Source organism: Eptesicus fuscus, chromosome 8 (assembly GCF_027574615.1).
Source record: "Eptesicus fuscus isolate TK198812 chromosome 8, DD_ASM_mEF_20220401, whole genome shotgun sequence".
NCBI lineage: Eukaryota > Metazoa > Chordata > Mammalia > Chiroptera > Vespertilionidae > Eptesicus > Eptesicus fuscus.
In genome coordinates this window covers 85,263,270-85,289,328 of record NC_072480.1, presented here as the reverse complement: position 1 = coordinate 85,289,328, position 26,059 = coordinate 85,263,270, and the positions used below count along the sequence as shown (strand labels likewise).

The window sequence follows — 26,059 nt, the reverse complement described above, 5'->3', positions numbered from 1 at the left end:
AAAAGTTTATGGTAAAAGGTAAATGAAAGAAAAAGGCAGGTAGGAGGAGGAAGGGAATGAGGGAAGAAGGAAAGAAGGAAGGAAGGAAGGAAGGAAGAGGAAGGAAGGAAGGAAGGAAGGAAGGAAGGAAGGAAGGAAGGGAGGGAGGGAGGGAGGGAGGGAGGGAGGGAGGGAGGGAGGGAGGGAGGGAGGGAGACAGGCCTCAAGTCCCGTGAAAAAAAGAAACACTGGCAATTTCCTCCTAATCTAAGGATAAAAAATGGGCACAGCCATGGACTTTGCACTCACAGTCAGCACTTACATGTCTACATAAACCAGGACCCACATTCCAAGCCACCCTTTAACATGGGGCTTTCTCTTTGTCAGGAATTGTCCCACCAACTGCCTCAGCACTTGGGAACAAATAGCCCCTTTAGAGACGTTCAGCAATGAGGGTCTGGATCTATCCAAAGGCAGAAAATCAGATGTGAAGTCAAAATGCCCAAGCGTTCAGTGCTCTGACGATCTCTGTGCCACTAGAAAGGCAAACCCAGCACATCTGCCTCCCAGCTGCACAGCTTCATCACAGACAACCAGATGGGGTCTTGTTTTATGGATTCTATTTGCAATCATTGTATAGTCGCTATTATTTCTTGAAAATCCTTCACTACTCAGCAGGCCCAGAAATGCATGTCAGCTCTTCATATGCCAAATTAATAACCTGCCTTTTTGGATGCCAAGTTCAGAAAGTGTTTAGAAGGAAAATTAAGGGAACTTGACTTGATAAGTAGGGGGAGTTAGCTCTTTGTGGCAAACTGAAATGAATATCCACTTACTCATGCCTACTCTTATTCCAACCCAGGTGTTGTTTTTTTTCTCGGCTGCTGAGCACTTATCTGGCCATATACAGGCTGGAAACCCACTGGGAGTGTTGGTGAGGTCCCTTGGAATAATTTCATATAAGGTCTAATCAATTAACCAAAAGGTTATTAAGAGCCTACTAGGTGCCAAGTACTGTCCTATGTGCTGGAAATAAGATACAAATGACCTCAAGGTCAAAGTCAAATGGGTAAGATTAGGAAAGCAGCAATGATAATACATTGTGACATGTACACAGGAGGAATCACACGAAGACAGAGAGAAAAGGCTACAAAAAGGACACAACATTAGAGCTGAGTCTTGAAGGATGACTCAGAGGGCACCTACTGATGGTATGGAAAGGGAGGGCACTGCAGGAAGAAGGAACAGCACAAAACAAGTCCCTGGACCACACACAGGTGTGAAATGTGCACACGTTATCCATTGGGTGAATCAGTCTTTGGGCAAACATCATTATGTGCCTTCTATGTTCTGGTGGGGGTGGTGTGGACAGGAACCAGAAGTATTCCTGCATGAAGAGCTCACTGTAAAGTCTGCTCAGGATTGCTAGGAGGGTCTTCCCAGGACTCAGGCTGGAGGTCAGGAAGCAGAAAGGGCTCTACTCCTGCCCTGGCAAGAGCAGCTCACACAGAAAGAAACTAAAGACCCACAGGGTGTGAATTTAAGAGCTGGAAGAACAGAAGGGCAAGGTAAGCCTTAGGGACGTTTTCAGAGTCAGCAAAGTATGGCTCTGCTGGTCCTTCCTCATCCCTGTCCCTGGATTCTCCTAGATCCCTTCTTTCCTCAGATCCAGTTCTGGACCACCCTCATCCCCACCAACACACACACTCTCCAAAGACCCCACAACCTCATTTACCCTAGATTGCCTTTCCCAGAAAAGGCCTAAGTCCAAAACTGTGTACCTTCCCCAAAACATCTTCCATCTCTTCAGCTACGGGGACCTCATCCTGGTGTTAGAGGAAAATGAGCAATGCGAACAATAAGATGTAAATAATTAAAATTCTCTCAAATCTCCATGGGAACTACCATTCTTTTAAATAGCACTGTTTAACTTGTATGTGACCACATACCTGTATGTGGTCAGGGACTTGTTAGAAGGAATGTTTTACAGTGGGGACACACAGTGGTCCTTGGAGTCTGCAACCAGAATACAGGCTCCATCACCCAGGTCTAATCTTGGCCTTGAGAACAACAAGAGGAAACAGTTCTCCTACCCTAGAGAGGAGACAGCCTCAGCTGTTCTCTCCCCTGATTTGCTCCACTGGTGTATGGTGAGCTCTGGGCAGCCCTGGACTCATCTGTATCTCCATGAAGGGCTGGTGAGCCTCTTTGAGAGGGGCCCTGAGAGAAAGCTGCCCCGACGGCAAGGTAAACATGGCTCTGGGACCCATGTCTGCCCTGACCCTTTCCCAGCCACTGGCACCCAGCACGTTCAGCCAGGACTCATGCAAGTGCAGTCCGCTCCATCAGAGCAGCTTCCTGTTCCCCGCGCCCCCCTATTCCTCACCCTAACCTTGCCAACTCCCTGTTCCTTCCTCAGGTGAAAGGCATTCCATTGATGTTTAGGAGACTCTGATCCAAACTCTACATCCTCTCTGCTACCCACCAGGTGCAGCTCCTGCTCCTGCTCCTTCTCTGATTCTTACATTCGGTCCCTCCTTAGGTCCATAGCCCCCTGTCAGTGGTGTGCCAAATGCCCTATCTTCTGGGACACAGTCCTAACACAGCCATCTCTGGCTCAAATCCCACCCCCGCTGGGCCTCCCCTGAATAGAGAGTTTATCATTTGGGAACTGCAGCGCCAGGCCCTCCTCAGAGCCTGGGGTTACATATGAACTAGCTCATGTCCTAGGTGGTTGCTGCCGTGGCATTGCCACAGGGCTGAGCGGTCACTGAGGCCTGTCCCGGGCAGCTGGGTGTGACATAACCTCCCCACCAGAACAGGCAGCTTCAAAGAAAACTGTGACCCAAACCCTGTCAAACTGGGAAGATCAGGAGTCTGGAATGTTTTCACCTCTTTGTTTCTCCAGTTTCAGGAAAATAGACAAAAGTAATCTTGAGGGGTGAAGGGAATCTTATCAGCTGAAGAGAACTCAAGGAAACCTCAGCTGTTTTGCAGGCGCGTTCCTTTGTTTTCTACACTGTCGCCCTGATAGCCCCCAACTGCGCTCACTTCCCTTCCCTGTAAACAACCGCCTCTAATTGAACTTGTTCTGTTGGATAAAGGTATATAACCTTGGCGAGAACAAAAAATGGCTTTGCTCTTAAGACTTCAAAAAGTGTGTGGTCCCTTTTTGTCAGGCCCGAGACAAGGTTAATTTATGCCGTCGCTGCTATCTTGCTCTGAAGGACTCTAGTTACTTCACATCTGTACTCTGTCTAATCTTGGTACGCGCATTGTGGTGGTCTTGGCAGCGCAAGGCACCTAGTGGTCTCTTAACTGTTTCCTGCCCAAAACGGCCAGGCGCTCAGATTTGATTTTCTCTCAGCCTTTGCCCCTGTAAAAGCCTCCCATTTCCTCTGAGACGGTGTCCTGGCTGCTTGCGTGCTCCAGCTCCAACACAGACAGCGGACTGCCCTGCTCCCCAGAGGGGCTGACCTAGCAGAGACAAGGCAGCCCTGCAAGAGGAGGCAATCACCATTTCACCTCCAAAAGGAGGGAAGATGGTGTGAGGAGAAAGTGTGCAAGAAAATGTGATGCTTGACAGACAACATTGTTATTCATTCTGGGGCTGCAATTAGAATCTTTAAATGAAACAGAATAAAAAGGACAGAGTATATTACATTAGGAAGAGCATGTTGTAAAATCTTTGCTGTGTGTGTGTGTGTGTGTGTGTGTGTGTGTGTGTGTTTTCTGGGTCATAATTTAAAATTCACTTCTTCCTATAAGTTGTAGCCAAAACAGTTTGAAACTACAGTGCAGTGTGTCCAGAGCTGCCTTTCAGATCGATGGCATTCCCATTTTCCACCCGTGGGACTGCGGCAAATCCATTATCTCCTCTGAGTTTCTTCTCCTCTGCAAACTGGAAACAATATCACATGCCCTACTGACCTCACAAGATATTCCAAGGCCCTAATCATAAAACATGTGTAAGCTTTATACCAAAGCTCTGTACCAACCAAAATCCACCCCACAGACCAGAAAGGGCTCCACAAAGGATCCTCAAGTTCCGCACAGTTTGAGAGCAAGGGATTCCCGAACACAGCCTTAGGTTCTGGCTTAGCCTTAGGTCCTCACACATTACTACACTTATTCAACCAAATCTATTGGATGCCTGCTATGCCTCAGGGACTGTTTTAGAGGTTGGGATACACAGACAAAAGAAAAGTCTTTGCCTTCAAGGGACTTACATCCTAGGTGAGTGAGCCAAATTTTAAAAAAGAAAAGAAATAGTGTGTGTTATGATGTTAAGTTCTATAGGGAAAAGTTAAAAGGTCTACTAGTAGACCAGTGTATCTACTATCAGTTTTTTCTAAGATCCCATTTATTCTTTGTTTTTTTGTTGTTGTTGTTGTTGTATTTGTGTTTGTTTGTTTTTTAGCAAGGTTTGGTGGCTAAAAATGCTGGGAAGTCACTGTGGAAAATTGTTATTCTGGAGTAATTTGCTATGCAAGGTACCCAAAGATCCCTTTTTCCAAAAACAAAAACAACAAAAAAAACACACCCTCAAATGCTGTCCCATTAAGAGCTTCCCAGAATCATCATCTCTTGCTTATGTAACCATTGGTTGTAATAAAAATAGACTCTAAAGTAATTGTCTAGAAGAGAATAAAATATGGAATCTGTCACCTGAGCTGTAAAGCCAAAACATAAGCAGCTTCAAGGTGGGTTTAGATAAATGTAAGGATAGTAAATGCTTAATGCCATTGAACATTTTTCAAAGACATTACACAAACCAGGAGTCCCAAGAGCCTGTGAGTGCCATAGGCTCCTTGGTGCAAGCGCTCTGCTTACTCATCATCAGCATCAACACTGTGTACTAGTAACTGCTCCCTTATGACTAATGTCTGAGTCTCAGTTTGGGGGATAATTTTTAGTAGAAAAGTTCAAAGGTTAGGAAAACAAACCTAGGGTTAGGAAACCTGGATGCTTATCCCAGCAGATCAGTTCCCATGTCTAAAAGGCTCACGTTCTCCTTTGCAAAGCTAGTTAGTCTTTAATGAACTTTGAGGCCCCATTCAACACAGATAAAACAAAACCAGAAAAACCCAGAGATGAAGTTCCATCATGAGAGCCTCTCCTTGCCCGGGGAGAAATGAGCACACTGCTTCCATGAGGCTTTCCGAGGTAAAAATGTACCTGTGAATTGGCTGTGATCAGAGACCTGACCATCCGTCTTACACAAGTGGAGTCTCCAATTTGTCAGCACAAGAAAGTGGAACAGCTCCTCAGAGGCAGTGCACATTAATAAAACTCACTGGGATCTATATATATAAAAGCCTAAGTGACCATTTGACCAGTCGCTATGATGCACACTGACCACCAGAGGGCAGACACTCAACACAGGAGCTGCCCCCTGGTGGTCAGTGCGCTCCCACAGTGGGAGCGCTGCTCAGCTGACTGACAGGCACCAGACACCAGGCTCACGGCTGGCGAGTGCAGCTGTGGTGGTGTAAACCTCTCCTGAGGACGCTCCCCTTGTACGCCCCTCCCCCATCTGGACTGGGACCGGGTTTGGGACCGGCATCGGGACTGACTGGGCATGAGCCCATGGCCGCTTCTCAGTCATTGGCATCCCAGTATCGCCCTAGGACGGGCACGTGGAGACCACAGTGGAAGGGCAGCGAGCCTATGGAGTGGCTGCGGCAGCAGGTGCAGCAAGGCCCAGATGAGCGGGAACGGCACAGCGCCCATCCCAGGCTTGGCTCCCCATGGCCACCTGCCATTTCATGCCAGGGAGAAGCCCAAAGTGGGATATTGGACTGCTGGTTTCGGCCCAATCCCCACAGGCCATACTGAGGGACCACAACAGTGCACAAATCTGTGCACCAGGCTTCTAGTATATATATATATATCTATATATATGTGTGTGTGTGTGTGTAAAAGAGAAATTCAAATTTTTACTAAAAGTGCAAAAAAAAAAAAAACACTTTTATGGTACCATGGTCTAGATCTGTGGCTGGTGGGCCAGCTCTGCCTGAAGCCTGTTTTTGTAAAAAAAAGTTGCACTGAGCAGGCCCACGCCATTGGCTTACACGACATAAGGCTACTTTCTTGCCACAGCGCAGAGCTGCGCAGTTGCAACAGAGACGCCATGGCCTGCAAAGCTACCTTGCCCTTTACAGAAAAAGTTTACCAAGCCTGAATGTATTTTTGTCAATGCAACTAATACATTCTCTCCTTGAAGGAATAAATTAAAATTACAATGAGACTTTTGCTTAGTGGATACAGGAGCAGAATAGGAGCCTTCTTGGGTGATATTAAGGAGTTACCATCAGCTAAGAAGGCACAGACATGGTGGTCTATTACAGGGAGTGTCTTGCCAGGGGGGCCATACATTAAAATCCACTGGACAGGTGTGTTTTTCCCTTTGGGCTGTGCTGAAATGGACACTGCCAATGTTTGCTTCTGTCTGTCTTTGGTTATTGTGCCTCCGTTGCTGAAGAATCCCCATCAGATCAATACTTTATGTAGCATGAACAAAATTGGCTGTACTCCCTCCCTCCACAGAGTTCACCTCAGCACAGTGACACAGCCGAATGAAATGCAGACATGGCTCCAAGCCCATGAAGTGCAACATAGATATGGACTCTCAGACCAAAGGGCGGCTACTCTTGGCAACAGAGCAAATATCTGAAAATCGTCTTTAGCTATTTCACCAATGTTACACTTCCAAATCTTCTCTTTCCTTCTTCAGAATTCTACCTATGCTAGCTACTGTCTTCACAGGTTTCCCCAGCACAGGCAGACTGCCTGTTTCCTTCTGAATTTTATTTCCAAGTGTTGCCATGTCTTTCCTTGAGTACATCAACTTAGTTCCTCCTAGTTATGGTCTTGTTCCTCACAAAGACTCCATGGCTAGGCAAACAAGAAGAAAAAAAGGAAAGGAGGGAGGAAGGGAGAGGGAAAAAAAAAAGAAAAAGAAACAGGAGAAGTAAGCTGATACTTTTAAAAATCTTAATTCTGCCATATTTCAATATGCAAAATGCTATTTGTTAAATTGTGTCCTACCCCCCAAAACAGATATGTTGAAGACCCAATCTCCAGCACTGCAGAATGTGACCTTATTTCAAAATTGAGTTGTTGCAGGTATAATTAGATAAGGTCATAATGGATTAGGGTGGGCCCCGGATCCAATATGACCAGTGTTTTTATAAGAAGGCAGTCATGTGAAGAAAGAGACGGACAGGGAGAATGCCATGTGACAATGAAGGCAGAGGCTGGAGTGATGCATCTGTAAGCCAACAACTGCCAGAGGTTGCCGACAAACACCAGAAGCCAGGAGCAGCCAAGGAGGGTTCCCTTGCACATTCCAGAGATGCAATGGCCATGTGGTCCTCTTGATTCCACACTTCTGGCCTCCACACTATAAGATGGTAAATTTCTATTGTTTTAAGCCATCCAGTTTGTGGGTCTTTGTTACAGCAGCCTTAGCAAACTACTGTAATAGAGAAATGCATTGAACCAAGTAGTGCATTGCAATTCAGTGCAAGACTTCGTGCACCTCTAATCTACTCCAGGACATTGGTTTTATAGCTGAACCCATTTCTCTTTTTCTAATTTTGTGGAGTTCCTTGTGTCTGGCCCCACTTACTTTCTACACTTGGGAGGGCAGATATCAGCTATCAGAATTGTTTACTTCCTGTCTACCTTGATAAAAGCTTTTTAGAAGAGTTTTGCACAAAACACTATGGCTTTTGCAAGAGCACATTGACTAAAAAAAAATAAAATGTGTGGAAGTATCTTAGACATTTCTAACACAAGCATAGTTCTCTCTTCCATGAGTGTACAGCGGGTGAAGGAACAAACACTCACCCTATCCACCCCGCCCCCAGGCCTTTCCTTTTTATGACTATGATTTACTGCACTACCCATTACCTTTAGCGTCTGGCACCAGCCCATGCTCCTCTCCCAAATCAGACACAACCCATGTAGATCAACATCATTTAAGAAACATAGCAACTCGCACAGATTCTGGCCCTGTCACTGGTAAATAACACTGCCGATGATGACAGGAGTCTTTGGCTTTTTAAGCTATAAACTTAGCTCAAGAATTTTGATTCATCGCTCGATACAAAATACTGTGCAAATGTTGATTAGCAGGTGGTCCCATCAGGTGGATGGATTGCTTACACTTTCTTATAGTTAGTCACAGTTCATTTTCCCTTCAGAATTTTTAGGTACAAGCTTGGAGCTCTAACATGTTTGGGTTTTAGATTCTGGAAGGAATGCAGTAGAAATTTTTGGCACTCTATGTTGAGTGATTTATGGACTGCTCCCACTGGATAATTTGTTTTACGCATGTGTGACAGGACCAGTGCTGGACTTCTACCTTGGAAACGTTTGTTTCCAATTTGCAGTTGTTGGCCCTTCTGGACCCTGAAACATACATTTGAATGAAAAAATCCTTTCTCAAGAGACAGTTACACTACACCCTGTGGGAAAACGGTCTGAGCACCTTTTCTACATTCGGAAGAATCATTAAGAAGCAAAGAGGAGGAACACTGATTTTAAGATTGGCAAGGAAAATACCCAGCTAAAATAACTTCAAAATGTGTTGGAAATTTCTTTCAAGAACATGTTGTATGGAGAAAAGATAATTAAAACAAGAATTGCCGAGGCCTCCCTAAGCAGCAAACTCTGCTAAGGCATCTGGTTAGAGCTTCTCTTGGGTGATGGTAGATGACCAGTGGCCCTTCCATTTCTGAGAATGAGCATTCATTGCCCTTGTTAAACAGAAAAAGAGTGACAAACAGATCACCTCCAACTTATACTGATGGTAACAAGGTTGAAGCATCAGCCCCCTTGGAATAACTCCTGTCAGAGTCAGACTCTAGGACAGTGACAAACTAGCTAAATTCATAAAGAATAAGGTAAGTAACAACGTCGTAGACTTTACAGTTGGAAGATAACAGATATTTCATTGGGTTTTAGACTGGCTACCAAGTCTATTTAATATTTCAACCTTTTCAGTAAATAAATAATGTAGTCTCAATCTTTTTTTTCTTTTTCTTTTTTTAATCCTCGCCCAAGTATATGTTTCCATTGATTTTTAGAGAGAATGGAAGAGAAGGGAAAGAAAGAGATAAATATTGATGTGAGAGAAACACATTGATTGATTGCCTCCTGCATGAGCCCCAACCAGGGCCCGGGTCAGGGTGGAGCCTACAACTGAGGTATGTGCCCTTGACTGGAGTGCCTTTGGTCGAAGGCTGATGCTCTATCCACTGAGCCAAAAGGCTAGGGCTATAGTCTCAATCTTTCACTGTTAATTGGAAACCTGGCAGGGTGAAGGGTCAAGTCTTTGTGCAATAAACAGAATACCAGTGCTAACAGAGGTCCCATTTGGCAGTATGGTTTGTCAGCATGAATCCTAGATTCACACAGAATTGAGCCTGGCTCATTAATATCTTACTTAGTCTATGATAAAAAGTGATTTTGTAGTGGTAAGTCACCAGGCTTGGTGCCATAGGAGAGACAAATGTCCCCAGATCCATCCCTGTAAAGGCAAATATTAATCTGGGTGCTCTTTGGGAAGGCATTGAACCAATTAGGGTACATGAGGCAGACAGATGGTGCGTTAAAAAGACTTTAAGCAAAGAGAGTTTAATGAAGAAACAGGGTTAAAGGAACCATCAAGAGATGTTGAAGTGTTAGGGGACAAGCAACAGCAAAAACTGTCACCACCCCTGAGCCTGAAAGGTCACAGGGAGGGAGTGGCATTATTGGAGCCTGGGAAGTTAGAGAAAGGGAAGAGGGCACAGGCCCTTTTGCATATTCAATTAAGCCACTGCCAGAACAGCTGTGAGACAGGAAGAAAATAGGGGGAGTGAACACTTGGTTGGCCCCTCTCTCTTCCCAACATGCAGTCTTGTGAAGGTGCCATTCTATAGCGCAAACTCATGGGAAGCACTGAACAAGGGTGCTCTGGTGATGCCCTCTGTAGACGGAAGCCTACTTGGGCATAGAGCAGGATAGAAGAGAGTGGAGAATGGATTAGGGGATGAGGAGAAGGAAAACAGAAAGTACTTTTGACACAGGCACCTAAAAATAAAATAACCACTCTATTGTCTAAGATTCTCACCATAGGTTACACCTTGGGGTGAATCACTTTTGTTCTTCATAGCATCACTTGTGTGATTTACCATCCCTCCCCCAACATATATGCTCATTCTATTAGCTGTGTAAATGTAAAGTAATCAGGTATTCCTTGCTGGGTAGAGGGGAGAATAAGGAAGCTTGCCTTTGCCAGAAATATATAATACTTAAAATAAACCTAGGTATGGAAATGTGGTTTCTGCAGAGGAATTGGACTAATTTACAAAAAGGGTTAAATGCCTTCCAAAGGAGAGCTAACCAAGAAGATAGGAGGTACCTGGGCTGATAACCAAGGCTGAAAACAGGGCTGCCTGGAGATTCCTACAGGAGAGCTGATTTCTGCAGCACGAGTGGCTAATGTAGAAGATGACTCTTCAGATCTAGCCATTCAGAGCTGGCGATATTCTTGAGGAACAAGGGCTGGAAGTGTGTGAATGTGAATCAGAAAGAACTGTAATTTTAGCACCCCCACACAAGTCACTGCTGGGGCCTAGATCAGCAAAGTTATCCCCGCAGTAGTGGACAAATAAATAGTCATCAAACTGGCATAAACTGTATTCAACAGCTAGTGCAAGTGGCAGCAAGAAACAACAGCAATTGTGAGCTGGTCAGAATCTGGTTCTCGCTCCACTGCATGTGCACCACAGACTGGAGAGAAGGCCTATTGTCTCACTTTAAGAAGCCTACGATTCAGATAGGGAAGCAAGACTTACACAGAGAAGAATACAAGAAAGTGAACAAAATTGGTATCATGTGCCAGAGGAATTCAGGGGCAAGAGATCGTTGTGGATGGTCACAGAGGATTCAAGGAGGCTAGGACTGGAATTGAGCCCAACAGGATGAAGACTATTTAGGGAGGCAGATAAAAATTTTAGGAGAAAGCCACATTCCAAGCAAAGTTTCCCTAGGTGGAAATACATAAGGCATGCTGAGAAGAGGGTGAGTAACTCATTTGTCTGGAGAAGAGTGCACTGAACACGTTTTAGCTGGGAGAGGTGATGAAAGCAGTGTTTAAAGAAAATCATTCTGGCCATGGGGTGCCAAATGAATTGAGTTGGGAAGCAACTAGAGACACATTAGAAAACTATTCTAGCTAGGAAATAGTTCAGGCATGAAGTGATAAGGGCTCAGACTAGAGTTACAACAGTGGGAATGAAAGGCCAGGGAGGACTCAGGAGAGACTGGTAAGGAATGATTAATAGGCCTTGATGACTAATTGAAAGTAGTGGGAGGGCTGAGGAGAAGAACCAATGATGAACATGAGGTTTGAAGCCTTAGTGACTCAGAAAATGATGGTGCTAGAAAGAGATATGGCAAATTAGTTGGGATTAGGGGTAGGCTAATAGTTTATGGAAATAATAATGATGAATTTGTGGTTTTAGTACATTGGGGTGATATTCATTGAATATTTGCAGACAAATACTTCCCCAGGTTGAAGAGTTCATTAGATGACACTATTGTCAACCATTTCCTCAAACCCCAAACTCAGTTCTTTCTCCATCACTTTCAAAACTAATCAGTCTCCAATTTTTTTAAATTTGCTTTTATTATCTTTCATATCTACGCACTTCTCCAATCTCATTGTTTAGACACAATCATCTTTCACCTAGAATTCAATAATTATTTCCCAAATGGTGTCCTGCCCCCTTCAATCACTTTCTTTTTTCTTTTTTTTTCAATTAAAAAATATAATGGGGGTTCAATTTTTTTTTCTGGAGTTCAAACAGATTTATTACAATGACTTTAAACATTCTTTGGCATTTGCTTTCTTTGATGTCATAATGCCGAAGAGAATTTTTTAAAAGGACTTTTTGTTCATATGCATTTTTTTATTGTTTAAAGTATTTCAATCACTTTCTAAATAAAAAGTCTGATCCTGCCCTCTAATGATTATATACCTTTGGTGGCAATAACCTTCTCATAGTTGGCAACTATTTCACTATCTGACCTAATCTCTCAGCATTCTATGGCTCATGTTCTATGCCCTAACCATATTGAGCTATTCAACAATTCCTCGAATATGTCATGATCTCTCTCACTTCCAACCTTGCACAGGACTGCCCCTTCTGTTTAGAATATCTTCCTTCTATACATTGCATCAGGGAACCTTTGCTGATATCATAAGGCCAGTGTAGGTAAATATTTTTTTGTGTTTCCTAAATATTTTATTCATCCCTCTATCATAGCTTGTATCACTTTATAGAATTAATTGCTTATTTATCTGACTCTCACTCCAGATCATTGTGCATAACTTAAAATATAGTGTTTAATGAACGAATAAATAAATAGAAACATCGCTTCATTGGTATTTAAATCGATTCAACAAATTAGCATTGAATACCTACTACTTGCCATGCTCTATGCTGGAGGTTGGAAATATAATGGTGAATACACGCCTGCAAACAAAAAATGTACAATCTAGTATTATAGAGTCAATGACTAGTCAGCAAATACATCACACAGTGAAACTGTTCAGTAATATTGGAGAGTCAGAAGAGTGCAATAGAAAAAGCTTGTAGTTAAACTCAGACAGAGGCTCAATTTACTCTCCAGTTTTTATATGGCCTGAAACAAAAGGCTTAACCTCTCAAACCCAAAGTCCTTTAATCTATAATGAGAATATAAATCTTATTTGAGATCTTATTAGGATTAAATAACCACTCTAGGGCATCATATAGATGTTCTATAAATGCTATTTTCTCCACTTTATAAGGATTGGCACTGTTGTTTTTTCATTTGTTTGAGACTTAAGACATCTTCAGACACATCTTGTTAAAACATAACACTGGGCAAGGTGTGGGGACAGGGCAGAATTTAATCACAGAAAGGGGTCCAGATCCTTACCAAGAGCTTTTAGTAGGGGAAAAAGAAAAGGGTCTCTGGAAGTGAGAGTGACACTGTTGGAGAAAGGAGATAAGGAGGGAGACCAACACTGCTTCTCCAGCTTGTGATGGACACACACAGGAGGAACTGGGATTTCACTGGCATGTTTGCCTATGATTGATACTGGCTCATTCACTTAAAGATCACTAGTAATTCAAAAGTCTGCAGTGTACCCAGCTACAGCTAATACAGTCCCATCCACAGCTCTAACACATTTTCTCCTTCCTTCAAACCAATTCAAAAGGACCTCATCAGCAATGTGACTGGCCCCATCAGCAACAGCAGCCACAGAACAAAGCTGAAATTATAACCTTGCCTCTAGCTAAATGTTTACTTTCAGAGTATCGTTCTTTTTTTCTCTTTAACTAATCAGGTATTTTCCTCCCCTTTGATGACAAACAGTTTAGGAAATCTACTAAATTTCACCAGGACAGGGTTTTAATATAGTGTTGGGTTATACCCTGTGAACAATAACAACAAAAAATGACGATAAAACAACAAAATGAGAATTGGGGGCGGGGTGGGAAACAGATGAAACCAAATCATATCAAAAGCAAATGAAGACAGAATGGAGGAAGAAAATTGGACTCTATTTGCAGATAGCATGAATATTTATGTTGAAAATGCCCCAAAATCTACATGACTACTAGAATTAATATGTAAATTTAGCAACGTTGAAGTATACAGAGGTAATGCGATTGTATTTTTATATGCTCATAATAAATAATTGGATATTAAATTTCAAAAATTCTACTTGCAAGAGTATCTAAAATCCAAAAATACTTAGGAATACATTTAACAACTGGCATGTGAAAACTCTTCATTGAAAAGTACAGAATATTGCTGAAAGAAATTAAGGAAGAATCACATAAGTGAGGAATAAACCATGTTCATAGATTTTTGGGAAGATTCTAATATATATTTCATTGGAATTCATAGGTTCATTGAAAATTTCAGTTTCTAAGATATTAATTCTACCTAAATTGATCTATGGATTCAAAGCAATGCCAGTCAAAATTTCATCAGATATTTTCACTGAAATTGACAAGCTGACTCTAAATGTTATTTGGAAATCTGATGCCTTTAGAATAGCCAAAACAATTTTGAATAAGAACAAGATGGAACTTGATAGTGTAAAAACTTACACTACTTATAAAAATCATGATAGTGTAGTATTGGCATAAAGATATACATAACAAATAATAAAACACAATAAAGTCAAGAAACAGAGCCACACTTATATGGCTAATTAATGTTGAATAAAGGTGGTAAAGAAATTCAATGGCATTTAAACAGTTAGATATTCATATGCAAAATAAAAAAATTAATGCCAACTCAAACTATATACAAAAATTAACTCAAAATTATTATAGACCTAAGTGTAAAGCCTAATAGTGTAAAATTTCTAGGAAAAAACAATAAAGAAATTCTATAAACCTTGGGTTTTAAGGAATTCTTAAATAGAAACCAAATTCTATTTAAAAGAATTATAGAGCTATATAAAAGAAACATAATTTATAAAAAAAATTATTTTTTTGCTTTTTGAGGAACAGAGTTAAGAAAATTAAGACAACCAAAAGAATTGGGCAAATATTTATAAAGCACATATTCAACAAAAGACTTGGATCCAGACTACGTAAAGACTCTTACAACTCAACTAGAGGCCTTGTGCATGAAATTCGTGAACGGGGGGATAGGGGGACTCCCTTCAGCCCAGCCTGCACCCTCTCTAATTCAGGACCCCTTGGGGGATGTCCGACTGCCGTTTTAGGCCCAATCCAATGATCGGGTCTAAACTGGCAGTTGGACATCCTCTCACAATCCGGGACTACTGGCTCCTAACTGCTCACCTGCCTGCCTGCCTGGTCAGATCACCACTAACTGCCACCTCCTGGCAGCCTGGTCACCCCCAACTGCCCCCCCCTGCTGGCCTGGTTGCCCCCAACTGCCCACCCCGCCGGCCTGGTTTCCCCCAAATGCCCCCCTGCTAACCTGGTCACCCCAACTGCCCCCCCCCACTGGCCTGGTTGCCCCCAACTGCCCCCCCTGCCAACCTGGTTGCCCCACGCTGCCTGCTCTTCAGTCGTTTGGTTGTCCTTCACTAACCCCCCCCCCCCCCCCCCGCTGGCCTGGTTGCCCCACACAACCTGCTTACTCAGTCATTTGGTCGTCCCTCACTAACCCCCCTGTTGGCCTGGTCGCCCCACGCAACCTGTTGTTCGGTCATCCGTCCGGTTGTTTTGGTTGTGATGGCCCCTGGCTTTTTATATATTAGGATAATGAGAGGAGAAATAATAAACTAAAAAATGAACAAAAGTATGGAGACTTTACTAATAAAAGTATACAAATGGCATTGAAGATATAAACCACATTAATCATCAGGGAAATGGAAATTAATACTACAGTGAGATACCACCATGTATCCCTTAGAATGACTATAATTAATAAGATTGGCAACACTAAATATTGGTGAGGATGTTGAGTAACTTGAACTTTCATATAGCCCTGGTGGAAATGTAATATGGTTCAATAACTTTGAAAAACTGTTTGGTAATTTCTTAAAAAGTTAAACATATGACCCAGACATTCTACTCCCAACTATTTATACAAAAGAAATGAAAACATATGTCCACATAAAGACTTGTACACAAATATTTATAGCAGCTTTATGTACAACAACCCCAAATTGGAAATAATCCATAGCAGCTTTATGCACAATAACCAAAAATTGAAACAATCCAGATGTTCACCAACAGGTGATGGATAAACAAAAAATGATGCATTCATATAATAGTATATTACTTAACAATAAAAAGAAACAAATTACTAATATACACAACAAAATCAATGAATGTCAAAATCATTATGATTCAATTTATGTAAAAGTCTAGAAAAATACAATAAAAAGTTGTGATAAAAAAAAGCAGCTCATTGTTGAATATGTCCAGGGATGGAGAGAGAGAGGAACAGAAAAGAGGCAAGAAGAAATCTTGAAGGGTAATTAGAAATACTTTCTCTCATGATTGTGATAGTAATTTCACAGGTGCATACACTGAGTTGTTCACTTTAAATGAATGCAGCATATCTGTATAAATAATATCTCAATAAAAGTGATTTTAAGATAAATAGGGAAAGCTAGCCCAATACTATGTCTCTACATAAAACTACTAATCTCAGGAATTAGAACTCAGGATTTTTGTAAATAACATCATTTTCCTCACCAGTTTCGTATAATGTCATGTCAACTTTCCTTTCCTTGCTCTCATGTATACCCCACATTCCACTCCATCTACTACTCTACTCACAAAAATAAAGGCATGGTCTCTTACAACTAATGCAAAATCTCATCTAATGCAAAGGCTGTCCTGAATAATCAACAACAACATGTTTGTATGATGTATGTGTGTTCTTTCCCAAAACATCCTTTATTGGGGGTGAGGGGACCACTATACAGAAAGGCTAGTGATGTAGTTTTATGTTATAACTACCTGGTTGGAAGGGCAGGAATAAAGAATCATAGAAGTGTAACTCTTAATATGTGGTCATATGTAAATCATACCTCTTTGGTGTGGACTCTTGAGGAGGACCAACTAAACTAGCTTGTTTCCTTCAATCTAGTGAGCATTTTCTTCTGGTGGGGAATCCATAAAGCTGTAGTTAGCTAGTCTGATCCAATAATTTGCTATTATCTCAAAGCCCATCACAAAATCCCCCTGATCCCAAGAAGGTACAACCAGTATCTAGAAGAGCTTTCTTACTATTGTTTACATACCAGGTTCTATTATTCTAACCAGCTGGTGATTGATATTTGTCGTGTCTGAGTTCTGCAACTCTTAAGTGTCAGCAGCATTTGCTGACTCAGAGAGGCATCACTGCAGTCGAAGTGGAAGACTTGTTAACCTCTGTCTCCTACGGGAGGCCAGCTGGTGTAGCTTCTGAGCTAGGGCATTGGAATCCTGAAATTGTGTTGAATACAATCATAACATATTTAATTCCTGCCAGTTGCCCTCTGGTCAGAAAGTATAATTAGAGGGTCTGCAGATGGTCTGGCAAGGCTTCCAGACACAGTGGAAACCAGCAGCTGACTGCACAGCTATATGAAATTGAAAACTGTTTCAAGATATGTACCATATGTACACATATGAATCCATTAGGGAACATGGTGAGCTCTTTGCATTATATGGGTATTAGATGCTATGTCAAATGAATAGGGAGAATCAGAGAAATACAAGGGGGTGAAGGGGAGAAACACAAATCAAAATTTTAACCTAGGATAGTTGGTTCCCAGACTGAGTAGGATATACTTTGGTTAAGAAAACATAGAGAAAACAGATGCAAGACGTAAAACTCAAACACTGTTCAGGGAAAATGAATGAAAATGGCAATGCTTCTTTTCTAGAATCCTTAAAAGGTATTAGGTGTGTTGTTTTAAATTAGAGACTACATTTTATAACAAGTGAAAAGTCTTTATTATAAAAGCATGCTTTTCATTTTATGAGTGTTACATATTTACATAACATTGTAGGAGCAAGGAGAATGATCATTACACCTTTTGAAGAAATTAGTTGATGAGGTTACACGAGTGGAGAAATGACAGATCAAGGGGAATCTTTGAAAAGACCATGAGATCTCTCTCTTTTTTTCCTCACCAACAGCCCCCACCACCAGAGAGATATAATGCAGAGATAATTGCAGGGGGTTAGGGGTGGGAGTGGAACAGGGCATGGAGGAGATAAATGGTGCTGAAAAAAATTAAATTAAATTTTAAAAGAAAAGACAATGAGATATTTGAATACATTCATGGGCTGTGACACAGCAATTGACACAGTAGGTTAAATGGCCTTTCAAGGTTCCTTTACAAAGGGTCCCTCAGTATGTTTCTGTTGAGCAGATATAAGGGATTCTATAAAAGATGTCAAGGAAACCTGTTTACCAGCTGTTTGGCTAAAAGTTCATTTTAAAAGATTCAGGGATGAAGCCTGTGTGTCTCATCTTATTTGAGACTCTGTATGTCTTCAGGAGACCAACAGTAGGATTAAGACTGAGAATTTTTATCAGTTTTCTGAATATTGAGGCAATATGGTGTTCAGTTTTGATGCCTATGGTTAGCATTTTTAGGATCAGCTTTCTCCCTGGTTTCGTGAGCCATTAGGAAACCTCTCCTTTCAGTTGCATAAGGCAAGGTACCCCTTACTAAACCGGGGTATGAGCCTAGTTTTTACACACTTTAATGACCTCCATCCCTAGGATTTCTCTTGTACAAGTTAGTCTGACACTGATGGCAAGTATGGGCAGGCCTGCCCCGTCTGCAATTCTAGGCAATAATGGGGTTTCAGAGTAAGAATTTATCATGCTCTGACTCCTTCTGAGTTTAGAAACAAATCAGTAATAGACATGAGAAAGGTCAAGACGGGAACATTGGGAGTGGCAAAGAACACTCTCCCCAGCTATGGAATTATCATCGGAAGTTTTTCTTTGACTCAGGTTAAATTCCAAAAGGCATTTCTCTAAGTAGAAGTTAATGATAAATTAGAGTTCTGAGAGGGACCTAAAATTTTAAATACTGTAATCTGAAGCCATCTCATTAGAGTAGCAAAGTTGAAATCTATATCCTAGCCTGAGATCTTTGACTTAAATAATTTTAAAAGACCAACATCACAATTTTTAATACTCCCTGTTATTATTAGTTCTATTCAAAAACAAATTTCTCACAGGTTCTTTGCACATTGTTAAATGTACAAAAATGTAGACACTGCTTTTTTTTCAAGTAAGGAAAATTTTCAAGAACTTTGGGCCTCATTGTTCAGTTTATATAATAAGTGGATGGGAAAGTATAAGAATGACCTGAATTCCTGAGTCACACTAAAGAATGAATGCCTTGGAATTTGTTCCTATCTTTTTTCTTGAGTTTTAGTACTTGGCTCTTCTATATATAAGATGGAAGTTTGCACTATCTATCTATATATATAAAAGACTAACTGTCCATCTGACTGGTAGCTATAATGTGCACTGACCACCAGGGGGAAGACGCGCAACACAGGAGCTGCCATGATGCACCCTGGCCATTTAAATATAAACGAAATCACAGACCTGGCACCAACAAACCAACACTTGGCTTCCCCCAAGTGGGACACAGGCCCTGCCACCACCCCGGAACGACACCCCACCATATCAAAGCCAATGCTGCCAAGACCCCATGGCGCAAAATGCAGCCCACAGCCCAACCCAGCCCGGAAATGGTCGCTGTGGGCGCCGGGTAATGACATCACATAGCAACACCCAGCTTCCTCTCTCTAGCCGACTAGCCTCCTTAGAGTTTCTTCAGCCCAGGAACATGACTTGCTTTATAGTCAGGTGCAAACATTTTACACTTTAACCAAATGTTTGTGAAGCATTTTCACGTGCCTCATCTCATTTGATCCTCACAGAAGTCCTGGAGTAGGTAGATAGGAGACTTGGTAGAATCCTATTTTCTTTTCATTAGCCGGAAAATGGAGATTTAGAAAGTTTAGAAACTTGACCCAAATGAAAAGAAGTAAGAAATGGTGGAACTTGAAAATGACTTCAGGTTTTCTCACTGCGCAGAATATAGTCAAACACTGCTTCAGTTAAATATTTTACCTTTTGTTCTCCCTGCGTGATCTATAATAATTATCTCCTTTGTGTTGGTATTTACTGCTGTGTTGCTGAAAATTAGCTGAAAGAGAAGTTGGGGTGTTTCACTGGGCTGGAAAAAATTTAGCTAAATCAAAAAGCAGGTCTAATTAAGCAAGTTTATTCTACATATATATAAAAGGCTAAGTTAACTCACACATGTATAATACATATAAAGCTCTCACTGGTGCCGAATGCACACATGTGTTTCGATCTGTCATTGTTGATTGTGAATTTGGTTGATACTTCTGTTATAGAGAAAGAGCGAATAGCAATATTAAAATATTTCTTCTAATTAATTTCCTTTCAATGTGCACGAATCCATGTACCGGGACACTAGTCTTATATATAGATAGTGCATTTTATGGGTACTAGAGGCCTGATGCATGAAATTCATGCAAGAGTAGGCCTTCCTTCCCCTGGCTGCTGGCACCAGCTTCCCTCTGGCACCCAGAACCTGGGCTTCCCTCACAGCCCCGACTTCGTCCGGAAGGTTGTCCAGAAGGACATCCGGTCTAATTAGCATATTATGCTTTTATTATTATAGATTAGATGCTATGTCAAATGAATAGGGGGAATCAGAGAAATACATGGTGGGGAGAGATACACAAATCAAAATCTTAACCTCGAATAGTTGGTTGCCAGACTGAGTAAGATATACTTTGGTTAAGAAAACAGAGAAAGCAGGTGCATATAAATTCCCAACTTAGAATTCTATTTCTTCCCCTATATCAATGTCTGACACATAGAGGATATTCAGCAAAGGGTTGTTGAATCAATTATTTTTTATTTAATGACCATTATCAAATGGTCATTAAATAAAAAAGATTTCTACCGTAAAGCAACAACTTAAATACTCACTATGTCCAAGTTACTGTGAAACAGAAAGTGGAAAGCCCACATACCCTAGGAGAATCTTTGAGCAGTATTTTTGATGCTAGACTAAATTTTTACTTTTCAATTATTTCTTTCTTCTTTTTCCAGAGGTAACTGAAGTTCATTGCTTAATTTTATTTAGAGTGTTCTCAAGCAGGCCTCCTCCAAACTCCAACCCTTTTCTCAAATAATCACTACAAACTCTTATGCATACCTCAGAGCCATTTTTGAGGAATTAGCACACAGCTCAAGATTCTAAGACTATGCTATTTTGTGCTACAAATCAAATTTATTTAGCTAGACCAGGAAATTTCAGTAGCTACTTGTTTCCTCAGAAGAAAAATCTATAATCTTCCCCTTGTTTACTCTTGGGAAGTGATGGAGCAGTGTAGAATTAGAAAATCTTGAAAAATTTGAGATGTTGGATCAAATACTGCCATAACTACTAAGTACCCAAGATTTCTTTGTTTTTCGCCATTCTATCATATCACCCGAAGAAGGAAGAGAACTTTGAACGCTCTTCCGGAGAATAATTAATGATTGATTTGCTATGCTTGGAATGTGTAATGGAGTGGATTCCAGAGAATGTGCCTATCCTTGTCAGTGGGCAGGAGAAAATGTGCAAATCTTTCTCAAGAAAATATCTCTGATTGGATATCCTGCTAATGATCATGAGTCTGATTTGGGGGTTTAAAGTATGTTCTGAAATTCAAGCCTAAACAGAAATTTTAATAAACAGGCAAAGATATAAACTAGGAAAAACTACCTTATCAAGCATGTATTCTTAAAAACTCCACATATCTTCCTTTGCAGGAGTAGTCTTTGGCAATGATTCTCATTCTGTCTCTGATATTCATTAGATTATATGACCTTGAATAAATCAATAGCCTATAAAATAACTCAAAAAGTTGTTTTCAAGATTATATAAATCAAAGATGTCAGACATTTAACATCATTTCTGAAATAGGAAAGCTATTCATTAAATGCTAGTTTTCTTTCTCTTCTCCATATGTAGCATTTTAAACATATTTTGTACACCACTTGAAATTTTATATAAGCTTTGGGAAATACACTTTAATATTTGTGCTGTAAGAGCACTGTGAAAGAATTTACCCAGTTACACATCCCATTTACATGGTAAGCAAAAGCATGTAACATTGTATGAAAATCAGGGCCAAAGCTCTTTTGTAGGTTTTGAGGCTAGTTAGGTATTCTTCGCACTGAAGCATGTTGCTCTGCTTCACCTGCTCAAAATGATGACCAGAGGTTAAAACAACTGTGCAGAGCACTTTAAGAATCTTGAGCAGTCATGGGCATCAAAAGAAAATTATTATCTATATTACCTTCCTCCTAATAGTATACTTAAGAATGAAAGTACATCTGGATGGATTCCAATAGAAAAAAAAAATCCCCCTATGAAATAAAGGATTCTGCCAACTCTTCTGAGATTTCTGTACATGTATTCAATGTGATTTTGTGCCAAATTGCTGGCATGAAAAACTAAGATGAATGATGGAAAAAAGAAAAATGATTCTTCAAATTTCTTTTTTTCCCCCCCTGGGTAAAAAAGGATGCAATTGTGTACTTTTAAAGCTCTATTGCTGTCTAAAGGGCTATATTTAAAGGACTATGTTGAGACCAACATAGATTATTCTTTGTTTTGGTCAGGGTTTCATACATAAAGGCCTTCAAAGAAACTATCTCCTAAAGTTGTGAAGTTTCCCCCTTCCTTCAAACTGGTCCACCACCCATGTTCTGATGCAATTTAAAAGAAATGAATTATCCTAGATGTGATGATTAGGAATGACACTCAGTTGCCTCTACAATATTGACTTCTAACAACTTCCTTTAATGCTTACAGAACCTGCCTCCCATCAGGAAGAGTGAAAATATATTTGCATCCCAGCGTCTTTGGGGGGTAATGTATGGGCATGTGATCCAATTCCGGCCAATGATTTTGAAGAGAAAGTATTCTGGTGGTAGAAATTCCAAAGAAAAATGTTCCCTCCAGTTAAAGAGACATGTACAATCACATGATACATGGAGATGCCCCAGCCATTTTACAGGGACAAACCTGAAGGTGAAAGCTTGCACTGAGGATGTCCCTGAGGAAAGATAATGAAAACACCTGAGTCCTTGAGGACTTCATCTTTACTCCAGACCTCTGGTTAAGTAAACCCATAAACTTATCATTTGAGCTATTTTAATTGAGGTGTACTTTATTTACAGCCAAAAGCATTCCATTTGATATAATAGTTCTTACCAGAGGCTGAAAAAGTACTCCAACCAAGGCTAACAATACTTAAAAAAGAGAAACAAACTTTCCATGTGGTAATGACTGAAAAACTCTTGAAACACATACCCTCTACCTCTTCACATTCTTTGTATAAAGTTCTCAGCAATAGGGGCTTGATGATATACATTCATCCCACAAACAAACTTTGACTTCCTTTTATGTACAGGGTTGTCAGATAAATATTTGGGACATATTCATACTAAAAAATGTATTCATCATTTATCTGAAATCCAAATGTAACTGTGTGTCCTGTTTTTATTTGCTAAATCTGGCAGCCTTACTATGCATTATGCCCTGTGGTAGGCCTGGGGATAAAATAGGATTCCGTATTTCAAGGGACTCATCTTCTCAAAGCATCTAACTGATTCTAATGTGCAGATCGGGTGGAAACCCACTGCCTTAGAAACTCTCCGGTTAAACTCCATGTTCTACAGACCAGGAAGCAGCCTAAAGAGGTCCTGTGATTTGCCCAAAGGCACACAGCTGCTCTAAAGCAAAGGTGGAATGGCATCCCACATTTCAGAATTCTTTCTAGAATACCTCTTTGCAGTTGCCTCTTCATTCCTGCTCCTGAAGGCTCTTTGCTTTGGGATAGAATAGAAACTAATTTTGTTTGACTTAGTGAGATAAAGAGGCTTGTAATATAAATGATCTAATTTCCTTTGATGATGAAGATAATCACATTTGAGTCACTTTCTTACAACGGAGAGTATTTTGAATAAGAAGAGAAAGGCATAATTGTGGAGCAAGGAAATCTTGTTCAAATCTACAGAAATATTTTTTGAAAGGAAAATTTCCAAATATTATTTTGTGAGATATATATATATATATATATATATATATATATATATATATATATATATATATCAGTTGTACATAAATATGCCAGATATACATGTACATAGCTTATTACATATAGCTTGTATAGGTAATATATAGCTCAAAGCTACACCATGACTTTTACTAGTTTGCATGTATTGACAATGAAGGCTTCCCTTGATTTCCTTTCAGCTATCCCTTACTAATATTTCAATTGGCCAAGTTCCAAGCCTCTGTAAATAGCAAACGTTGCTTGAAATTAATAAGCAGTGACCATTGTGACTCTCCAATGGAGAAGTCATTGCTCCTTCTGAATAAAGGAAACCTTGAATTTGAAGCTCTCTGCATGTCCTGCTATCTATCACATTTCCAACACACAGTTCATATGGACAGAGGCTCAGAGTTCTGCCTAGAAACTTTTTTACCTAACCTAATCCCCTCATTTTGCAGTGTTAGTCCAAATCATGTGATCCTGTCACTAGAGAAGATAGACTGAATTAAGTCAGTTCTCTGTAGACCTTAATCTAGCTTAGGTTGCATTTAAGTCCTTTGTTCATGTTTCCTATAAACCAAACCCAATTATCCTAAATGAAAACAATAAGGCAAATTTTACTTTAATAAAAAAAAAAATCCCAAAACATATTCCTAGAGCATTAGACTGAATTTAAAACAACAACAACAAACAAAACAAACAAAAACCCCATGAAATCCCAGGATAAATAGCATAAATTCAGATGGTCTTTCGAATTTCTTATAATGAAATGTGACTAAAAAGCTCAGTTCTTCAGATCTAGGCATTCTCAATCTATTATGACGTACTGAGTCTTGGCATTCTTTCTCATGAAATGTCCAATTTGGGAGAGAAGCACATATTCTATCTCAGATAACCACTCTCTATTTCAAGCTCTCCTTGTCACGGGCAGGGAAAGTCTGTGAAACCCCAAAAGAAACTCCTATTTGAAAACAAGATTCAGCACTGCAGCTTCAACCTTTCTAATTAGGGTGATTCTCTGCACTGGCTCCAGCTACCTACATGTTGGCTATTTCCAAAATTCAAAACTATTCTCAAAAAACAAGATTTATTACTTCTGAGAAGAGTCAATATTTATTTGCTATGATTATTGACTTTTTAAATTAATCACATTACCTTATAGTGTCACCTGTGTAGATGAAAATATTATCCCATGTTAAGTATTTCTGTAATTAAAATGTTAAAAGTACACCCTAAGATTCCTACCTACGGGATGGTGGATTCGTCTCACCTGCCTGGGCATGTTGTTGAATTGAGGGCACAGTTACGCAAATGACATTCCAAACATTTTCTCCCACTGAATTAAAAGGGGGCAGTTCAATCTTCTCTCTCTCCCATTGGTTAGAAGATTCTGACACAGGGACCTAGAGAGCTCTCCAGTTCTAGAATGAAGCTATTGTTATTCACATGACTTGTGTGAGTTCTTGAATCCTTTCTCCTACCTCCCTGCATTATTATGGCCCCTTAGTCAGCACAATTCAACACCTGGAAACTAGGCAACCTGACCAAGAATGTTCTACTTCAACTTTTATTGATTTCAGAAGAGTGACATGTCTTAAATGTTGACCATTTACTGATTAACTAAAAAGATAGAATTTCCCCAAACTGTGAAATAAAATTTAAAGCTAACTTTCTTTTTGTTTTACTCTAGATAATGTGATTACTGCACACTACATCTTTGGGGTATTTCTTCTTTTTTTCCCAAGATTCCCTGGCCATTGGAAATTGGTCTCTTCCTTATAGGCACATCCATCTAAAAAATGATAAAAATAACTGCTGGTGAAAGGATTACTATCCCATAGTTATAAAGAGGTTCCTTTGATACCTATTAGGGAATAGCTTCAAGCATGTGATAATAAAAACATTCAAAACACAACTGAGGGCCAGACATGAGCTATGTTTATAGCTGATGGCATAAGGATGTCTACTGGAGACAATATTTCCACCTATGATTCCAAATTACACCCATATACCATACTATTTTACTACGAACAGTTGAGCTACCAATTTGGGAGTGTTCTTTCTTTCCCAAGAGTTTAAAGAGAAGTAAAAGTATTTCATTCTTACATTTACTATAAGAGTGAGTACAGGTGTACTGGAGGAGGTAGGGATGTGTGGAGGGAATAAATGTGATTAAAGGGAAAAGAGTAGAATAAGAGAGAAAAACCAGTATTTATTCAGGATGTCCCCATCAAAAAAGTCCTGGCTCTAAATTCGGTTACTTTTTCTCATAAGAAACAATAAGAATTAACCTAAGAATTAGTAATCATGATAATATTTGTTTTTATTACTATCTAAATTCCATCCATCTAAGGGTTCTGTTCCCAAAAGCAACCCCAAAGAGATGACAGTAGCCCTCTCTGAGTTAAACCTAAAATTGTTTC

General features: G+C 40.3%; 1 long non-coding RNA gene across 1 annotated transcript; it reads right to left on the bottom strand.

Moving 5' to 3' along the window:
• Nucleotides 1–6,384: 6,384 nt before the first annotated feature.
• On the bottom strand, nucleotides 6,385–24,991 carry LOC129150116 (uncharacterized). Its single transcript, XR_008556846.1, has 3 exons — nucleotides 24,907–24,991; nucleotides 12,462–12,512; nucleotides 6,385–6,876 (listed from the first exon to the last, which is right to left on the bottom strand). It is a non-coding gene; the product is annotated as an uncharacterized LOC129150116 (long non-coding RNA).
• Nucleotides 24,992–26,059: the final 1,068 nt, after the last annotated feature.